The sequence below is a fragment of the Saccopteryx bilineata genome, chromosome 3 (assembly GCF_036850765.1).
Source record: "Saccopteryx bilineata isolate mSacBil1 chromosome 3, mSacBil1_pri_phased_curated, whole genome shotgun sequence".
NCBI lineage: Eukaryota > Metazoa > Chordata > Mammalia > Chiroptera > Emballonuridae > Saccopteryx > Saccopteryx bilineata.
In genome coordinates this window covers 294243096-294264675 of record NC_089492.1, presented here as the reverse complement: position 1 = coordinate 294264675, position 21580 = coordinate 294243096, and the positions used below count along the sequence as shown (strand labels likewise).

Genomic DNA, 21580 nt, shown 5'->3' with positions numbered 1-21580 from the left:
CCATTCTTACTGCTTGTGCGAGTTCATTCTGGCCTTGGGAACGCTGGGTTGTTATTTTCAGGTGACCAAAGAAGGCTGGCAGGAGCGGCGAGCCCAGCCGCACCGACTGGATTGGGAGGCTTAGCGACGCCGATCGGAAGGCCCCGCGCCAGGGCCGAGTCAGGCACCACCGTGCCGGCAGCTCCCGCCCTCAGACTCCAATGGCGGCGGCTGCTCTGAGGCGTCCGGCTGAGGTGAGCGCGTCCCCTGGGGCCCTCACCGCCTCACCCCACCGAACCCGGAGCCCCGGGGGGTACAGGGGGGTGCGGGGGTCGGTCACATCCTGCAGCCCAAGGGGGACACAGCGAGCACAACATGGATTGGAAAGCGGTTCCGGGCATCGGGAATTCAGTGGTGTTTCTGGGAGGCACGTAGGGAGCGTGGAGGCGGCCTTCAGAGCAGCGGCTCCCCAAAGGCGCAAATTGCCGGGGTACCAGCGCCCGGCGAGTAAAGGGTCCAGGTCCGAGTGAGAACGATGCAGAAGAAAAAAAAAAACTCAGAAGTCACGGGACCAGGAGGCCTCTGCAAGCTAAGGGCAAGCCAGCACTACAGCAGAAACCCTGGTTTGCTCTATTACCATGTTTCCCCCCGAAAAATAAGACCGTGTCTTATATTAATTTTTGCTCAAGACGCGCTAGGTCTGATTGGGGGGGGGGGCTTATTTTTCCATGAACAAGAATTCACATTGATGGTTGAACCAAAAGAATAAAAAAATCGACATGTATTCATATCACAAACATCAGCATAACCAGCCAAGCTCTGAATTCCTTCAAGAATTTCTTGTGACTCTATTTCCATGTACAACCATCTACCTGTGTTTCCCCGAAAATAATACAGGGTCTTACATTAATTTTTGCTCCTAAAAACGCGCCAGGTCTTATTTTCAGAGGGAGGCCTTATATTTCTAAGCTTGAAAAAAATTGGTACTAGGTCTTATTTTCAAGGGATGTCTTATTTTTGAGGAAACGGTATATAATACAGAGCTGTATGCAAAGTATGGAAGTCTCCCATACAAAGTCACACATCTGAGGCATAAACAGGAATGTCCCCCACCATACATAACTGAAATCAGCCAACATCAGAACAAAGGGTGAGAGGAAGGGCCTCTTAAGTTGCTCTAGCAACTTAAAACAATCAGAGGTTTTGGAGATGGGACAAGTCAAAACATTCAGCTTCACAGGCAACATGAGGTGTAGGGAAGAGCTTAGCTTTTAGCAACTTAAGCAAGTGAGGTGGGGCGATGAGCAGCAAGAACCCTGTCAGCTCACTGCCAGTCCCCCACACTCTGTCCCTCACAAATCCAAACTGCAGCCTCCCACGTGTAACTGCAATTGCAAGTGGGACTAAAGTGTTAAGAGAGGTACAATATACTGCGTGATGAGCGTATTAACGGGACTAGAAAGCCCGGGGGTCATACGAAATGACCGCTGTTCTAGATATTATAAATTGTAATTAAAATGATTTGTGCAAAGGTGTCTGCTAATTCAAACTGAATTACCCAGGGCAGGCGGCTAGGACGCTTTGCTTACTGCCCCACAGGGTTTCCTCCTTCTACTTGCTTAATTGCTTAAAGTAGAGTGCAATGAAGGAAACCACTGGCGGTACATTTCTTAAGAGCCACCGCTAGCTCAATAAATGTGATTTAAATAATAAAATGTTAATTCACATGTCAAAGATCTCTTTGTATACAACATTTCTTGTGTAGATCTTTCCATCATTTTTAAGCTCGCCTTGCAGAGGATCATCAATTATTTTTAATTTTATGTCCGTTCTTTCACGAACTCTTGAACAGGCAACATAAAGTTGACCGTGTCCAAATGCAGGCTCAGGTAAAAAAATGCCAACACGCTTAAGCGTTTGGCCCTGAAACTTATTGATGGTCATAGCAAAGGCAAGTTTTACAGGAAATTGTCTACGTCTCAATTGAAACGGCAACCCTGTTTGAGATGGAGCCAAATCAATTCTTGGAATGACATGTATTTCACCTTTAGAGGAGCCAGTCAAAGACTTAGCTATTATGACATTATTTTTCAATTGGAGAACCTCTAGTCTTGTACCATTGCAAAGACCCCTTCTGGTGTGAAGATTTCTTAACAGCATAATAATTGCTCCAATCTTTTTTTTTTTTTTTTTTCATTTTTCTGAAGCTGGAAACAGGGAGAGACAGTCAGACAGACTCCCGCATGCACCCGACCGGGATCCACCTGGCACGCCCACCAGGGGCGGTGCTCTGCCCCCCAGGGGGCGATGCTCTGACCATCCTGGGCGTCGCCATATTGCGACCAGAGCCACTCTAGCGCCTGAGGCAGAGGCCACAGAGCCATGCCCAGCGCCCGGGCCATCTTTGCTCCAATGGAGCCTTGTCTGCGGGAGGGGAAGAGAGAGACAGAGAGGAAGGAGGGGGCGGGGGTGGAGAAGCAAATGGGCGCTTCTCCTATGTGCCCTGGCCGGGAATCGAACCCGGGTCCTCCGCACGCTAGGCCGACGCTCTACCGCTGAGCCAACCGGCCAGGGCTATTGCTCCAATCTTTAACCTCAATTTGTGAGGTGGCATGCCAGAAGGCGAGACTATTTGAATGCCGTGGCAACTTCACCCCATTGGCTAGTACAGTTACGCAAGCAACCAATAAGCTATCGGTGACAAACAGACACTTAAGCCGCATATAATAAAGAAGTGTGAGTTACAGCCCCAGGGCCCTTGTGTTGGGGACGCAGGGAGTCCACCTTTCGCTGTGTCCTGTCACAATCTAGAGACGCAAGGGAATTCATGACAGGATAGATGGAACCCTGCAGGCCCAGACCAGAATTCTGTTACCTCCCTGTGCCTTCCTGCCTGTTGTTGCTGAGGGCTGAATATAATGACTAAAAGGACCCTAAGGATAGGATGGGCATCAGTGACATCCAGCTATGGAATGCCCAAGGCGAGGAGCATTGGAGGAGAATGAGTGGAGGGGGGTAGATGTGTGGGAGATGGATTGTGGTTTTTCAGAGGCAGGATGTTCATGGCTTTCTCCATCTCATCATCACAGGTCAGTGTGACCTTTGACGACATTGCCGTTTACTTCTCCTGGGAGGAATGGAGGCTTCTTGATGAGGCTCAGAGACGTCTGTACCTCCATGTGATGCTGGAGAACTTTGCACTCATATCCTCTCTGGGTAAGACTCACATCCTCAGTGGTGATTTGGACTAGACTCCCGTGCTTCCCTGAAAAGAAGACAGTGTCTTGTATTAATTTTGCTCCTGAAGACGCACTAGGTATTATTTTCAGGAGATGTCTTATTTTCCATGAACAAGAATTCACATTTATTGTTGAACAAATAATCAACATTTATTAATACACTGTAGTCGTATCATCACAGACATCAGCATAACCGGCCAAACTCAGAATTCCATCAAGAATTTCTTGTGAGTCTATTTCCATGTACAACCATCTACTCTGTTTCCCTGAAAATAAGACAGTGTCTTATATTAATTTTCGCTCCTAAAGACGCACTAGGTCTTATTTTCAGGGGAGGCCTTGTATTTCTAAGCTTGAAAAAAATTGCACTAGGTCTTATTTTCGGGGAAGTGGTATTTTCTCAACCCTGACCACTCTCTCTCAGTCCTCAGGTGAAGACCACAGGGCACTGCTTACTTTAGTTTTCTGGGTAGTTGCTGTGTTGCTAGGGCTGCTTTGTTTGCACTGCCCTCTTCGGTCCCCTGAAGGCCCAATACTGAACCCTTTTAGGGAAGGATTCAAGGTCAGTAGTATTGCATTGCGCTTAATGGATGCACCATGCTTGCCCTCATTATCTGGGTTAATGTGTCCAGATCCATATCACTTCTGTATCCCAAGATTGGACCCCTTTTAGCTTTATTTCCTCCAACCTACTTGTGTTAGGAGTTGCACATGTTGTCATCATGGTCCTTACTTACCTGAACCATGGGTTTTTCTTTAACACAATTCTGCTCAGTTTATAGTGTTTAGATCTGTTTTCCTTTTTTTTTTCTCTTGTGGAGATAAGAACTTGTATAAAAGTGTGCAATATGGTGATATATATATATATGTATATATGTATATAGTGAAATAATTGCCACAGTGAAGTTAATTAAACATCTATCACCAAATAAAGTTACCATGTGTTTTTTATGCTAAGAATGCTTAAGAACTAGTACTCTCAGTAAATTTCAAGCATATATCATTTATCAACTATAGTCACCATGCTTTTTATTTACATCCTCAAACCCCAGTCATCTCTTTTTTTTTTTAAGATTTCATTTTTATTCATTTTAGAGAGGGGAGAGAGAGAAGGGCAGGAGGAGCAGGAAGCATCAGCTTATTTTTTTTTAACTTTATTTATTCATTTTAGAGAGGAGAGAGAGGGAGAGAGAGACAGAGAGAGGAGAGAGAGACGGGGGGGAGGAGCTGGAAGCATCAACTCCCATATGTGCCTTGACCAGGCAAGCCCAGGGTTTCGAACCGGCGACCTCAGCATTTCCAGGTCGACACTTTATCCTCTGCGCCACCACAGGTCATGCCAGGAAGCATCAACTTATACCTTGACCAAGCAAGTCCAGGGTCTTGAACTGGCAGCCTCAGCATTCCAGGTTGACGCTTTATCCGTTGCACCACCACAGGCCAGGCAGAAATGTCTTTTTCTTTAAACTTTTGGAAGACTTTAAAAAGGATTGACAATCATTTTATTTATTTATTTATTTATTTCTGACAGAGACAGAGAGTCAGAGAGGGATAGATAAGGGCAGACAGAAAGGGAGAAAGATAAATGAGAAGCATCAATTCTTTGTTGCGGCACCTTAGTTGTTCATTGATTGCTTTCTCATATGTGCCTTGACCGGGGGGCTACAGCAGACCGAGTGACTTCTTGTTCAAGCCAGCGACCTTGGGCTCAAGCTGGTGAGCCTTGCTCAAACCAGATGAGCCTGCGCTCAAGCTGGTAACCTCAAGGTTATGAACCTGGGTCCTCCGTGTCCCAGTCCGTCGCTCTATCCACTGCTCCACTGCCTGGTCAGGTGGATTGACAGTCATTTTAAAAATGTTAATAGAACTCACTAGTGAATCTATCTGGTCATGATCCTTTTCTTATGAGATTTTATTTTTATACTTGTTTAATTTTCTTTCTTGTCGTTGGTCTATTCAGATTTTCTGTTTCTTCATGATTGAGTATTGATTGGTTGTATGTTTCTATGAATTTGTTTTTTATTTATTTATTTTTTAAGTTCTCTTTTTTTAACATTTTATTTAATGACTTTAGAGAGGAGAGAGAGAGAGAGAGAAGGGGAGGAGCAGAAAGCTTCAACTCCCATATATGCCTTGATCAGGCAAGTCCAGGGTTTTGAACCAGTGACCTCAGAGTTCCAGGTTGATGCTTTATCCACTGTGCCACCACAGATCAGGCTCTACGAATTTATTTGTGTCTTCTGAGGTAGCTGATTTCTTGACCTGATTTGATGGTAATCTTCTGAGATCCTTTATGTTTGTGTTTTTCAATTGTAATTTCTCTTTTATTTCTGAGTTGATTTATTTGAGTCTTCCCTCTATTCTAAATTAACTCAGCTAAAGCTTTGTCAATTTTTTTTTGTCTTTGAAAATCAACTCTTAGGCCCTGGCCAGCTGGGTCAGTGGTAGAGCATTGGCCTGGCTTGTTGATGTCCCCGATTTGATGCCTGGTCAGGGCACACAGAAGAAGTGACCATCTGCTTCTCCATTACTCCTTTTTCTCTCTCTCCCCACTTGTTCTTCTCCCCTCTCTCAGCCATGGCTCAATTGGTTGTAGCGCATTGGCCCTGGGTACTGAGGATGGCTTCATGGAACCTCTGCCTCAGGTGCTAAAAGTAGCTCGGTAGTGAGCATGGCCCCCAATGGGCAGAGCATTGGTACCAGACGGGGGTTACCATGTGAATCCCAGTCAGGGCACATGTAGGAGTCTGTCTCTCTATCTTCCCTCCTCTTGCTTGGAAAAGAACAAAAATACACCCAGCTCTTGGACTTGCTGATCTTACTGTTTTTCTACTTTCTATTTTAGTTATTCTTTTTTTTTTTAATTTAATTTTATTTATTTATTTATTTTTTACAGAGACAGAGAGTGAGTCAGAGAGAGAGAGAGACAGGGACAGACAGGAACGGAGAGAGATGAGAAGCATCAATCATTAGCTTTTTAGTGCGCGTTGCAACACCTTAGTTGTTCATTGATTGCTTTCTCATATGTGCCTTGACCACGGGCCTTCAGCAGACCGAGTAACCCCTTGCTTGAGCCAGCGACCTTGGGTTCAAGCTGGTGGGCTTTTGCTCAAACCAGATGAGCCCGTGCTCAAGCTGGTGAGCTCGGGGTCTTGAACCTGGGTCATCCGCATCCCAGTCCGACGCTCTATCCACTGCGCCACCGCCTGGTCAGGCTTTTTTTGTTTTTTTTTTAGACAGGTGCTGATGCATCCCTGCAGTCAGGTTGTTCTTGGCCTTGAGTGAGAGTCAGAATTGCAAGTCTGAGCATGGTGGGAGTGAGCAGAAGGCAGGGAAGGGACATGGTGGAGTCATTTAGCTCCCGCCTGTGATGTTAACTTTTTTTTTTTTTTTTTTTTTTAAATTTTTTTTATCTTTTAATTATAGTTGATAACTTTATTTATTTATTTATTCATTTTAGAGAGGAGAGGGAGAGACAGAGAGAGAGAGAGGAGAGACAGAGAGAGAGAGAAGGGGGGAGGAGCTGGAAGCATCAACTCCCATATGTGCCTTGACCAGGCAAGCCCAGGGTTTCGAACCGGTGACCTCAGCATTTCCAGGTTGACGCTTTATCCACTGCGCCACCACAGGTCAGGCGATGTTAACTTTTGATGTACACCAGCCGGAGGGGAAGAGGCCTTTCAACTGTAGCAAGAACTTGGCCAGAGGTCAAAGTGCAGGATTGATAATATACTTTTTCTTTCTTTTTTAAATTATTCCATTTCTTCTGAGAAAGAGAAATGAAGGGAAAGAGGAAGTAAGAAATAGAGATCAGCCCTGGCCGGTTGGCTCGGTGGTAGAGCGTCGGCCTGGCGTGCGGAAGTCCCGGGTTTGATTCCCGTCCAGGGCACACAGGAGAAGCGCCCATCTGCTTCTCCACCCCTCCCCCTCTCCTTCCTCTGTTTCTTCCCCTCCTGCAGCCAAGGCTCCATTGGAGCAAAGATGGCCCGGGCGCTGGGATGGCTCCGTGGCCTCTGCCTCAGGCGCTCTGTCGCAACAGAGCGACGCCCCCTGGTGGGCGTGCCAGATGGATCCCGATCGGGCGCATGCGGGAGTCTGTCTGACTGCCTCCCCGTTTCCAGCTTCAGAAAAATAAAAAAATAAAAATAGCAAACTGGCCCTGGCTGGCTGTCTCAGTGGTAGAGTGTCGGCGGGGCGTGTGGATGTTCTAGATTTGATTCCCCTCTCGGGACACAGGAGAAGCAACCATCTGCTTCTCTGCTGCACCCACTCCCCCCTTCTCTCTCTCTCTCTCTCTCTTCTCTTTCTCTATTCACCTCCCACAGCCATGGCTAAATTGGTTCAAAGTGCATTGGCCATAGGCCCTGAGGACGGCTCTATGGAGCCTGCACCTCAGGTACTAAAAGTAGCTTGGTTGCCGAGTAATGGTCCCAGATGGGCAGAGTGTTGTCTTGTAGGGGGCTTGCCAGGTGAATCCCAGTGGGGGCACATGTAGGAGTCTGTCTCTCTGTCTCCCTTCTCACTTAAAAAAAAACAATAAGGCCCTGGCTGGTTGGCTCAGCGGTAGAGTGTCGGCCTAGCGTGCGGAGGACCAGGGTTCGATTCCCGGCCAGGGCACCAGGAGAAGCGCCCATTTGCTTCTCCACCCCTCCGCCGCTCTTTCCTCTCTGTCTCTCTTCCCCTCCCGCAGCCAAGGCTTCATTGGAGCAAAGATGGCCCGGGCGCTGGGGATGGCTCTGTGGCCTCTGCCTCAGGCGCTGGAGTGGCTCTGGTCGCAACATGGCGATGCCCAGGATGGGCAGAGCATCGCCCCCTGGTGGGCAGAGCATCGCCCCATGGTGGGCGTGCCGGGTGGATCCCGGTCGGGCGCATGCGAGAGTCTGTCTGACTGTCTCTCCTTGTTTCCAGCTTCAGAAAAATGAAAAGAAAAAAAAAAAGAGCTACTAGATTGTTAGTAGCTCTTGCCAGGTAGCTCAGTTGATTAGAGCATTGTTTCAAAGTGCAGGGGTTGCCAGGGGTGCCCCTGTCAGGGCATATACAAGAATCAACTAATGAGGCCCTGCCTGGTTGGCTCAGTGGTAAAGCGTCAGCCCAGCTTGTAGAAGTCCTGGGTTCAATTCCTGGTTAGGGCACACAGGAGAATTGCCCATCTGCAGAGCATCGCACCCTGGTGGGCTTGTGGAGTAGATCCCGATTCGGTGCCTGTGGGAGTCTGTCTGCCTGCCTCCCTGCTTTTCACTTCAGAAAAATACAAAACAAAAATCAACCAATGAATGCATAAATAAGTGGAAGAACAATTCAGTGTTTCTTTCTCTCCCCACCCCCTCCCTCTCTTTCTCTAAAATCAATAAGTTAAAAAACAACAAAACTGGACTGTTAGTATATTGTGGGTTTTTTTAACTTTTTTTTTTTTTTTTTTTACAGAGACAGAGAGAGAGAGAGGGATAGATAGGGACAGACAGACAGGAACGGAGAGAGATGAGAAGCATCAATTATCAGTTTTTTATTTTTATTTTTATTTTTTAATTTTTTTATTTTTTTATTTTTTACAGAAACAGTGAGTCAGAGAGAGGGATAGACAGGGACAGACAGACAGGAATGGAGAGAGATGAGAAGCATCAATCATTAGTTTTTCATTGCACGTTGCAACACCTTAGTTGTTCATTGATTGCTTTCTCATATGTGCCTTGACCGTGGGCCTTCAGCAGACCGAGTAACCCCTTGCTTGAGCCAGCGACCTTGGGTCCAAGTTGGTGAGCTTTACTCAAACCAGATGAGTCTGCACTCAAGCTGGTGACCTCGGGGTCTCGAGCCTGGGTCCTTTCGCATCCCAGTCCGACGCTCTATCCACTGCGCCACCTCCTGGTCAGGCAATTATCAGTTTTTCATTGCGACACCTTAGTTGTTCATTGATTGCTTTCTCATATATGCCTTGACCATGGGCCTTCAGCAGACTGAGTAACCCCTTGCTCAAACCAGCGACCTTGGGTCCAAGCTAGTGAGCTTTTTGCTCAAAACAGATGAGCCCGCGCTCAAGCTGGGGACCTCGGCATCTCAAACCTGGGTCCTCTGCATCCCAGTCCAATGCTCTATCCACTTTGCCACCACCTGGTCAGGCTAGTATATTGTTATATAGCTCCATTTTATGGCCAGGCCCAGTCAGACTAATATCAATAATACAGTGCATTTGTTGCCAGTTACACACTTTCATTTCAGCTTGGACAACTCACTGTACCATTTCCTGTAGGGTAGGGCAAGTGGTGACATATTCCCTCATCTTTTGTTAATCTGAGGAAGTGTCCTTCTTTTATTTATGAAGGACAGCTTTGCTAGTAAAGTATTTTGGCTTTCTTTGGGGGAAGGGGATTCTCTTTTTTCTTTTCTTTTTTTCTTTTTTTTTTTTTTTTGTATTTTTCCGAAGTTAGAAGCTAGAAGCAGGAAGGCAGTCAGACAGACTCCCACATGGGCCTGACTGGGATCCACCCGGCATGCCCACCAGGGGCAATGCTCTGCCCTATCTGGGGTATTATTCCATTGCAACCGAAGCCATTCTAGTGCCTGAGGCGGAGGCCATGGAGTCATCCCCAGCGCCCAGGCCAACTTTGCTCCAATGAAGCCTTGGCTGCGGGAGGCGAAGAGAGAGACGAAGAGGGAGAGGGGGAAGGGTAGAGAAGCAGATGGGGACTTCTCCTCTGTGCCTGGCCAGGAGTTGAACCCGGGACTTCTACACACTGGGCTGACGCTCTACCACTGAGCCAGCCAGCCAGAGGTGGCTTGCAGTTTTCTTTCAGCATTTATTTTATTTTGTTTTGTTTTGTTTTTATTTATTTTATTTTTTCTGGCAGAGACAGAGAGAGTCAGAGAGAGGGACTGATAGGAACAGACAGACCAGAAGGGAGAGAGATGAGAAACATCAATTCTTCATTGTGGTTCCTTCGTTATCCATTGATTGATTTCTCATATGTGCCTTGACCAGGGGCTATAGCAGACCGAGTGACCCCTTGCTTGAGCCAGCGACCTTGGGCTCAAGCTGGTGAGCTTTGTTCAAAGTTGATGAGCCTGTGTTCAAGCTGGCGACCTCGGGGTCTCGAACCTGGGTCCTCTACCACTGACGCTCTACCACTGGGCCACTGCCTGGTCAGGCTCTTTCAGCATTTAGAACATGCCATCACACACTTCCCTGGTGTGCAGTGTTGCAGCTAAGAAAACCACTCATACCCATATCACCCTGTATGAATTTCTTTTATTGTTTTTAACATTTCTAGAAATCATCTTTATTTCTTACTGACTTTATTATTTTGATGTTTATCTTGATTTTAGAGAGAGTGAGGGAGAGACTAGAGTGAGAGAGAGAGACAGGAACATCGATTTTTTCCTGTACGTGCCCTGATGGGAGTGGGGAGGAGAACTTGAGAGAGCTTTCTGTTCCTTCCTCTCTCTCCTCTTTCTCAACTTCTCATAATGGAAATATTATTGTTTCATGATAACTCATAATTCATGTAGGCTTTCCTTACTCTCCTTGTTTTTTTTGTTTTTGTTTTTTTTTTTTTCTGAAGTTGGAAACCGGGATCCAGTCAGACAGACTCCCACATACGCCCAACCGGAATCCACCCGGCATGCCCACCAGAGGGCGATGCTCTGCCCATCTGGGGCATTGCTCTGTTGCAACCAGAGCCATTCTAGCGCCTGAGTCAGAGGCCATAGAGCCACCCCCAGCGCCCAGGCCACCTTTGCTCCAATGGAGCCCTGGATGCGGGAGGGGAAGAGAGAGACAGAGAGGAAGGAGAGGGGAAGGGGTGGAGAAGCAGGTGGGCGCTTCTCCTGTGTGCCCTGGCCGGGAATCGAACCCGGGACTCCTGCACGCCAGGCTGACGTTCTACCAATGAGCCAACCAGCCAGGGCCCAGTTTTTTTGTCTTTTTTCCTTCTTTGACTGCATGATTTTAAGACTACTTTTATTTTTAGACTAGTTCTTTTGATTGATCAAGTTAACTGTTAATGCTTTCTATTGCATTATTTTATTTCAGCACAGTATTTTCTGTTTAATTTTTTTTAAGATTTGATTCATTTTTAGAGAGTGGAGGTAGAGAAAGGTAGAGAAGGAGAGAGGGAGAGAGGGAGAGAGAGAGAGAGAGAAGGGGGAAAGAGCAGGAAGCATCAATTCCCATTTATTGCCTTGACCAGGCAAGCCCAGGGTTTCGAACCAGCGGTCTCAGTGTTCCAGGTCAATGCTTTATGCACTGCGCCACCACAGGTCAGGCTCTGTTTATATATTATTTTACTGTTTCTCTGCTGAAAATGTTATTTTGGCCTGACTAGGTGGGGGCGCAGTGGATAGCGTGTTGGCCTGTGACATGGGGGACCCAGTTTCAAAACCCCAAAGTCTCCGGCTTGAGTTCGGGCTCACCAGCTTGAGCATGGGTTCATAGACATGACCCAAAGATTGCTGGATTGAGCCCAAGGTTACTCAGTTGAGTAAAGGGTCACTGGTCCAGCTGGAGCCCTCCAGTAAAGGCACATATGAGAAAGCCATTAATAAACAAGTAAAGCCTGACCTGTGGTGGCGCAGTGGATAAAGCGTCAACCTGGAAATGCTGAGGTCGCTGGTTCAAAACCCTGGGCTTGCCTGTTCAAGGCACATATGGGAGTTGATGTTTCCTGCTCCTCCCCCCTTCTCTCTCTCTCTCTCTCTCTCTCTCTCTCTGTCCCCTCTCTATAATGAATAAATAAAATCTTAAAAAAAAATAATAAAATAAACAAATAAAGTGCTGCAACTACTTTATGCTTCTCATCTCTCTCTCTTCCTGTCTCTCCCTGTCACTTAAAAAAAATGTTATTTTGTATGTGTATTTTATTTTATACAATGGTCTGGGTTTTTTTGTTTGTTTGTTTTTTACAATGGTCTGGGTGTTTTTTTCTTTTTTTTCTTTTTTTATATTTTTCTGAAGCTAGAAACGGGAAGAGACAGTCAGACTCCCGCATGCGCCCCACCGGGATCCACCTGGCACACCCACCAGGGGGCGACGCTCTGCCGAGACCAGAGCCACTCTAGCGCCTGGGGCAGAGGCCAAGGAGCCATCCCCAGCGCCCGGGCCATCTTTGCTCCAATGGAGCCTTGGCTGCGGGAGGGGAAGAGAGAGACAGAGAGGAAGGAGGGGGGGGTGGTGGAGAAGCAAATGGGTGCTTCTCCTATGTGCCCTGGCCGGGAATCGAACCCGGGTCCCCCGCACGCCAGGCCGACGCTCTACTGCTGAGCCAACCGGCCAAGGCCAAGTTTTTTTATTTTGAAGTCTTTCCTTGTGACAGAGACAGAGAGAGGGACAGATAGGGACAGACAGACAGGAAGGGAGAGAGATGAGAAGCATCAATTCTTAGCTGCAGCTCCTTATTTGTTCATTGATTGCTTTCTCATCTGTGCCTTGACTGGGGGGCTACAGCAGACCGAGTGACCCCTTGTTCAGATCAGATGAGCCCACTCTCAAGCTGGTGACCTCAAGGTTTCAAACCTGGGTGCTCTGCATCCCAGTCCAACGCTCTATCCACTGCGCCACCGCCTGGTCAGGCCAGATCTTAGTTTTTTGAAGTGCTTGACAAATTATTGTGTTCCTTTGGTCTAGGGGATGTCATGTTTCCTTATTTATTTATTCATTGTAGTCTTTATGTACATTTCACAGAGCAGAACGCCTTCCACACTTTATAGAAAGGTTTTGATGAGGAATGTCTTCACCTGTGTGTGGGTGTCACCGTGCTGTCTTGGTGGGGTGTTGCTGCAGTTCTGACTACAAGAAGGCCCAGTAACTTAGTGCCTGCAGCTCTCTGTAACCTGAGGGCAAGGGTAGTGAAACAGCAGGGGTCTTCAACAGCTAAGGCTTTGGGTGTTCACAGTAGGAGAGAAGGTTGTTGGGAACCTTTTGATTTTGTTCTCTCATGGGAATTGTTTTGTCTGTGTCGTTTTCTTCTGATGCCAAGTGCAGGGCACCCCGGTAGTGATGGTGGCATTAGTGTCTGATTTTCAGGCACCCATGCAGCAAGTGTGAATCTGGATTGTATGATGAGAAGAGACTCAGAGCAATGGCAGTTCTAGGGTTTTAGATACTGAATAGCCCCCAGTGCCACTGGCTTTGCTGTGTGAGGTGCGGTCACACATTGATCGGTGATACAGCCTCTCTGGCCAGAGCACAGATACACACGCATCGTGTTTCTGGAGTCTGAGGAGCCCTTCAGAAGGGCTGTCGTCACTTTGGGGCCTGTGACATGGGTATTTATGACAGCCACGGAGTCCGGTTATCCAGTAAGGGCATTCAGGGAACAGTTGTGAATCAGGGGGTGTGGGTGTGGCTTCCCTGCTCCTGGAATGGAGCAAGAGCTCCTTGTTGGGTGGGGGGCAACTAACCTGCTATTGTCTGACAGGTCTCTGGTGAGAGTGGCTGCTGGTTTCCTGAGTGTGAGAGCTACTAGTACCCTCTGTGGAACAGGCAGTTGGGGTCTGTGCCTATAGTCATTTGGCCTCTTAATGCGGTGCAAACTGTGAAGGTACTCAGCTGTAGTGGGAGCTGTTGAGGACCTCTGTGGCCAAAGCCTTCTGGGGTCCTCTGCAGAACAGGACATTGGGAATGTAAGACCACCTTTGGCTGGTACACCGGGCTCCTGCCCTTTTCCTTTTCTCCCTTCCCCGAGTGTCTTCACTAAGCTGATGTCCTCGACCTTGTGGTTATTCCCGTTTTATGCTCCCCTGTGTTGTGGTTGTATCTTAACTGTACTCTGGAGTCCTCCAAAGGTCAATGTTTTTTTGTTTTGTTTTGTTTAGTTTAGTGAGAGGACAGGGAGGCAGAGACAGACTCCTCCTGCATGGGCCTCTACCAGGATCCACGCAGCAAGTCCACTAGGGGGCAATGTTCTGTCCATTTGGGGCCCTTGCTATGTTGCAACCAGAGCCATTTTTTAGTGCCTGAGGTGGCAGCCTTGGAGCCATTCTCAGTGCCTGGGGCCAGCTCGCTCCAATCAAGCCATGACTGCAGGAGGAGAGGAGGAGAAGAGAGAGAGAAGCAAGAGGAGGTGGGTTGGAGAAGCAGATGGGCTCTTCCCCTGTGTGCCTTGACTGGGAATCAAACCCAGGATATCCACACACCAGGCTGATGCTCTACTACTGAGCCAACTGACCAGTGCCAATGTCAATGTTTTTTATAGATAGTTGTCTTACTATTTTGTTGTTGGTGATGAAGTCTGATTTCCTTCACCATCCTGCTGACATTACTCGCTTAGATCTCTTTCCAGGGTCTGTTGTATGCTGAGTTGCTCTAAGAGAGACCTGGACATGCAATTGTTCTGTTTTTTTCTTGTGTCATCCCTGTTCTATGTAGTTGCCCATCCAGGACTTTTGAGTAAGAGCCCTTTTTGTATGTATCACAAGGTAGATATCTCTCCAGCCATGGCGAAGTGGGCTCACGGGGGTCTGGTCTTAGTGAATGACAGCTATGGAAATTGGGCCATCAGGGCCTTATTTAGGTCATAGAGGAACCATCTTTGTTCAACCAGAATTTTTGTGTCATTACCAGTAGCCACACCCATTTCTATTCTTTATTTCCCAGCCTTTGCAGTTTGTTGACTTGTTTATTCTACTACTCATCATTTCTACTGTGGTTTCTAGCCTGGGGATATTTTCATGTCCCTTGACTCCACATCTCATTCATTTTCTCACTTCTTCCTGAAATACTGTTTACTGTTGGCCCTCATAAGTTCTGCTGTGAGATGTTCACTAATCCTTATGTTGACCTTTTACCAGAACCGATATTTTTTTTTGTTTGTTTTAGTGAGAGAGACAGAGAGAGATAGGAAGGAAGGGAGAGAGATGAGAACAATCAAGTCTTCATTGCATCACCTTTGTTGTTCATTGATTGCTTTCTCATATGTGCCTTGACTGGGGGCTACAGCAGAGCGAGTGACCCCTTGTTCAACCTAGCGACCTTGAGCTCAAGCTGGTGACCATGAGGAGGAACTAATATCTTACAATTAGATATCAGTGGGCTTGCATGCATGTTTCTACCCAGCCTCACAACAGCAACAGGAAAGGCTGTAGAGGAAGCTGTTGACAGAGGAAATGAATTGTGTGTCCTGCTTCTTCTCTTCCTTGTGTCATGCCCTGACCATGTATCCTTCCCCCTTCCACCATTTTGTGACCTAAGAAGCCTAGTAATACACAAGTCAACCAGTCCTTCAACTGAATTTTCTTATCTTTTTTCTTTTCTTTTTTCTTTTTTTTTTTTGAGAGAAGAGAGAGCAGGTGAGAAGTATCAACTCAGAGTTTCTTTCACTTTATTTATCTATGTATTTATAAGTGAGAGGAGGGGAGATGGTGAGACAGACTCTTGTATGAGCCCTGACTGGGATCCACCCAGCAACTCCCACCTGGGTATGATGCTCAGATCAACTGAGCTATTTTTTGCGCCTGAGGCTGACATGCTCAGACCAACCAAACTATCCTCAATTCCTGGGGCTGTCACTCAAACCCATCAAGCCACTGACTATGGGAGGGGAAGAGGGATAGAAGGGGGAAAGAAAGACGGAGAGAAGCAGATGGTTGCTTCGCTTGTATGCTTTGACCAAAAATTGAACCTGGGACATCCATATGCCAGGTGGATACTCCATCCACTGAGCCGACCTGCCAGGGCCTGCTTTCCCTTTAGTTGTGCATTGATGCTTTTCATATGTGCCTTGACCAGGGCCATGCCAGTGTCATTTTCTTTAAGCCAGTGACCCAACACTGTGAACCTATGCTCAGAGCAGGGAACCTCAGGGTTTCGAACCAGTGACCACAGCATTCTGGGTCAACACTTTATGCACTGCACCACCACCAGTCAGGCCTGAATTTTCTTGTTTTGAAAAGCATTTTAGCCCTGGCCACTTAGCTCAGCGGTAGAGCGTTGGCCCAGTGTGTGGAAGTCCCGGGTTCAATTCCCAGCCAGGGCACACAGGAGAAGCGCCCATCTACTTCTCCACCCTTCCCCCTCTCTTTTTTCTCTGTCTCTCTCTTCCCCTCCCACAGCCAAGGCTCCACTGGAGCAAAGTTGGCCCAGGCACTGAGGATGGCTCCATGGCCTCTGCCTCAGGCGCTAGAATGGCTCCGGTTGCAGTGGAGCAACGGCCCCAGATGGGCAGAACATCACCCCTTGGTGGGCATGCGGGTAGATCCCAGTCGGGCACACACAGAAATCTGTCTGACTACCTCCCTGCTTCTAACTTCAGGGGGAGAAAAAAAAGAAAAGAAAAGCATTTTATGTATTTAGGCATACATCTGACTTGTGTATATTTAGGATGGGCTTAGCCCCTTTCTATAGTCAACCTGTAATTTATTGACATTTGTTTGCTTTCAGGTTGCTGCTGTAGAGCAGACAATGTGGCACAATTCACTGAACAGAACATTTTTGTAAGAGTGTCACAGGCAAGAAATCCCAAGGCAGCTTCCTATTCACAGAAGAGCCACCCTTGTGAAAATTGCGAGCCAGTCTTGAGAAACATTTTCCACTTAGTTGAGCAACAGGGCACAAAACACAGCCAGAAACTGCTGAAGTGTGGAGCGTGTGCAAAGCGATTTTATTTCAGCACAAATTCTCACAAGCAACAGGTGCAGCACATTGGAGAGAAGCCCTTCACAAGTCGTGTGGACAGGGCCTCGTGTGTGAAGAGTTGTCGAATCCAAATGTCTCGGAAGACTTTTACCTTTGGGGAGGTTAAGAAGGACTTTGTGGCCAGCTTGGGACATCAGCGGCAACAGGACACTCCTAAAGTGAAGGAACCAAACAAAGACACCCAGTGGGAAGTAACTTTACAAAGCAGAAAGGGTCATGACCCTTTGAGGGAATGCGAGAAAGCCTTGAATCCTCAACACCTACCTGCTCAGGATCAGGACGTACAGACTGGCAGACAGCGTTTAGTGTGCAGTGAATGTGGGAAAACGTTCAGGTACAAATCTTCATTTGTGACGCACTGCCGAGCCCACACCGGAAAAATGGTTCGTGTGTGTGGTGAAAATGGAATATCCTTTAGTAGAAAATCAGCTGCTGTTCAGCATCGAAAAATTCATACAGGAGCAAAGCAGTTCAAGTGCAGCAAATGTGGGAAATCCTTAAATCACAAATCTGTCCTCATTCATCCCCGGGGGTGGCACAAAGGAGAAAACAGTTATGTGTGCGGTGACTGTGCACCATCTTTTAGTCCCAGCTCAGTATTCATTCGATATCAGAGGGTTCAGACTGGAGAAAAGCCTTATAAGTGTAATGACTGTGCAAAATCTTTTACCTCTGTCGCTGCCCTCAGTTATCATCAGAGCTCTCACACAGGGGAAAGGCCTTATGGATGCAGTGATTGTGGGAAATCTTTTATCTCTAAGTCCGACCTTCGTTACCATCAGAGAGTTCATTCTGGAGAAAGGCCTTATGAGTGCAGTGAGTGTGGGAAGTCTTTCATCACTCGGACTGCCCTTCGCTATCACCAGAGAGTTCACAGTGGAGAAAGACCCTATGAATGTACTGAATGCGGGAAGTCCTTTACTCGAAGAAATAACCTTCTTATACACCTGAGAGTACACTCAGGTTACAGGCCTTATGAGTGCAATGAATGTGGGAAATCTTTTACCTTTAGCTCCAGCCTCCGTTATCATCATAGAGTGCACACTGGAGAAAGGCCTTATGATTGCAGTGAGTGTGGGAAATCTTTTAACAATAGGTGGACACTTGTCCGACACCAGAGAATTCACACAGGAGAAAAGCCTTATGTGTGTAGTAAATGTGGTAAATCTTTTACGTGCAGCTCCACTCTGCAGTATCATGAGCGAGGCCACCTTGGAGAAAGGCCTTATGAGTGCAGTGATTGTGGTAGATCTTTTACTACTAGTTCTGCCCTCCGTTATCATCAGAGTGTTCACACAGGAGAAAGGCCCTATGAATGCAATGAATGTGGGAAGTCTTTTATTTCTAGATCTGACTTCCAGTATCATCAGAAAACTCATTCAGGAGAAAGGCCTTATGAGTGTAGGGAATGTGGGAAATCCTTTATTCGAAGAAATAACCTCATTTTACACCAGAGAGTTCACACAGGTGAGCGGCCATATGAGTGTAGTGAATGTGGAAAATCTTTTAACAATAAGTCAACACTCATTCAACACCGGAGAGTTCACACAGGAGAAAAACCTTATGTGTGCAGTGAATGTGGAAAGTCCTTTACCTCTAGCTCCACGCTCTGTTATCATCTGAGAACTCATGCAGGAAAAAGGCCTTATGAGTGCAGTGAATGTGGCAAATCTTTTACGTCTAGTTCCACCCTCAATTACCATCAGAGAGTTCATACAGGAGAAAGGCCTTATAAGTGCGGTGAATGTGGGAAATCATTTGCCTTTAGCTCCAGCCTTCGTTATCATCACAGAGTACACACTGGAGAAAGACCTTATGAGTGCAGAGAATGTGGGAAAACCTTTAAGGATAGATCACAGTTCACTAAACACCAGAGAGGTCACACTGGAGAGAGGCCTTACGAGTGTAGTGAATGTGGGAAATCATTTAGCCACAAATCTTCCCTCTCAATACACCAGAGAATTCATAATAGAGAAAGGTCTTATAAATGTAGTGAGTGTGGTAAATCTTTTACCTCTACCTCTGGCCTTGGATATCATCGGAGACTTCATAGGGGAGAAAGGCCTTATCAGTGTATTGACTGTGGGAAATCTTTTACCAGTAGCTCCATACTGGTTCGGCACCAGAGAGTTCACACTGGAGAAAGGCCTTATGAGTGCAGTGACTGTGGGAAAACTTTTGCCAGTAGCGACACTCTCTCTTATCATCGGAGAGTTCATACAGGGAAAAAGCCTTACAAGTGCAGTCAGTGTGGAAAATCTTTTGCCTCTGGTTCCACCCTTCGTTACCATCACAGAGTTCACACAGGAGAGAGGCCTTATGAGTGCAGTGACTGTGGGAAGTCTTTTATCTGTAGTTCCAAACTTCGTTATCATCAGCGAGTTCACACTGGTGAAAGGCCTTATGAGTGCAATGAATGTGGAAAGTCATTTAGGGATAGTTCCCAATTCAGTCAACACCGGAGGGGTCACACTGGCGAAAGGCCATATGAGTGTGGTGAATGTGGGAAATTTTTTATGCGAAAATCTACCCTCTCTCAACATCAGAGAGTTCACACTAAAGAAAATCCTTAGATGTGCAGGGAATGTGCAATTTTCTGGAGGAAATTCTGAGGAGCCATCTATCTGATTTTAAACTCATATATCTGAATATGCACAGTGGGGAGAGCCCCCATAAGATTTCATTACTGTGGGAAGCGTGTATAAGTATGTTGCACTTTCTGATTTGTCCAGGGTTCCTTCTAGGTATGGTGCTGCTAGTTTCTGTGGCTAAAGTCCTTTCACTAGTCCCACCTGGCAGGTCCACAGATTTTGCAACAGTCAGTACCCTAATGTGCTCAGGAAAGCTGACCTCTGGTCTCATATACACTCCTTACAAAAATTAGAGAATATTTTAAAATGAATATGAAGCGATAAAATATCCCCTTATTGTTGTGAGCAGTAGACATTGTAGTTAACTATGAATAACCCGAGTCCTTAGAGGAGGATCAGCTTTCCCTTGATGACTTATTTGAATATGAACCTTTCTAGTGTTGGCCCAGAGAATATCAGGATTTCGTTTACCTTGCAAAGAAATGACTACCTTTCTAGGGATGTGTGGCTCTCACATGAGACTTGTGATGAGTTTTTCCAGTTCATGAACTTGAGAAGTGCCCACTGCACATTGCTCTTGGCTTGTACAATAATCGAGGCCTTACTCTTTTAATTCCCCTTTCATCTTGGTTCTTTTCACTGTATGGAGTAGTTTATAAACTGATTTAGACTCTACAAGCTAGAAGAGGTGAACAACTATTTAGGGGGTCTCAAACTTTCTCTACTTGTTGAAATACTGTATGATGGCAGGAGGTAACTTGCCAGATCTGATCAACTTGCATTACTCTCCATAGCCTTTCTGGTCCTTATTTGAATGCTACATGGTTTAGGAGTCTGACCCTGAGGAGGAGGTAGGTGTGAGGACCTCAGGTACTTAACGACAGTAGCATGTTTTTGGTGTTTTTTTTTTTGTTTTTTTTTTAACCCAAAGCGAAATATTACAAATTATACCAGCACTGTCAAGGGGCTATCGTTCTTAGGTCTATAAAAATTCCTGTGCCCTGGTGCCCATAATTCATTGGGCTATGGTCACTAGTTGAAAGACTGGATCCAGGGAGAAGCAAACCAGATGGTTCAGAAACCCTGGCTTAATAGGGATTGGAGGAGACTGCAGGCAACTAGGTGAATGTGCTTCTTCTAAACATGCATCCAGAAACACTTCTGTGGCAGTGACTGCATGATCAGTGTACACAGATCTCAGGACCAGCAGGCATGTTTATCTTGTGTAGCTGACATCATTGTCAAAATAAAAATAATTGAAAGGTTTTGTGTGTTCCCATAGCCTGTCAATGATGTCCCTCTAAGCTGTTATTACAGCAGAACAGGAAACGGAGGGGGAGCTGTAGTCCAGGGATTTGGCTCGACCCAGGAAGCATTCCTGTTTACTCGGGGGAAATGTTTGTTACTCAGCATACTTGCTGCCTTTGAGGTAATATACCAAAAAGCATGAGGAGAGAGAGACCATGGATTCAGTGTAGGGTGGTCAAACCTATTTTTTCTAAAAATGTTGGGATTTAAAGGTTTTTAAAACTTCACTGTTTACATGTACTACCTGCATATATTTCAAGTGTACAATTTAATAAAGTTTCACATAGGTATGAACCTATGAAACCATCATCATATTCCTCATAATGACCACATCTGTCCTTTGCCAGTTTCCGCTGAAGCTGGACCAACCTCACTAGTACAGAAGAGCTTGTAGACCAATATAGCTTATTTTCTGAGAAGTGTGGGAACAATTTTTAAAGCTTTAGTAAGGTATAAGTTTCTCAATGTGTAAGAACCTGTGAACAAATAAACGTGTTAGAGCATTGTGCCACTATTCCGAGGTTGCAGGTTCAATCTTCAATCAGGACACACAAAAATCAACAAATAAATGCTTAAATAAATGGGACAATAGTCAATGTCTCTGTAAAAATCAATTAGCCTGACCAGGCGCTGGCACAGTGGATAGTGTCGGACTGGGACGGGGAGGATCCAAGTTCAAAACCCCGAGGTCGCTGGCTTCAGTGCAGGCTCATCTGGTTTGAGCAAGGGATCACTGCTGTAGCTCCCTGGGTCAAAGCACATATTAGAAAGCAATCAATGAACAACCGAGGTGCCCCAATGGTGATGCTTCGCGTCTCTCCATCCTTGTCTGTCCCCAT

General features: G+C 46.4%; 1 long non-coding RNA gene and 1 pseudogene across 1 annotated transcript in view; one reads left to right on the top strand and one right to left on the bottom strand.

Annotated features, from left to right (window-relative positions):
- The window catches only part of LOC136331817 (uncharacterized), a 141586-nt gene that overhangs the window by 717 nt on the left and 119289 nt on the right, over positions 1-21580 (bottom strand). The gene's annotated exons all lie outside the window — the stretch shown is intronic.
- LOC136331763 (zinc finger protein 814-like) lies at positions 48-20698 on the top strand (annotated as a pseudogene).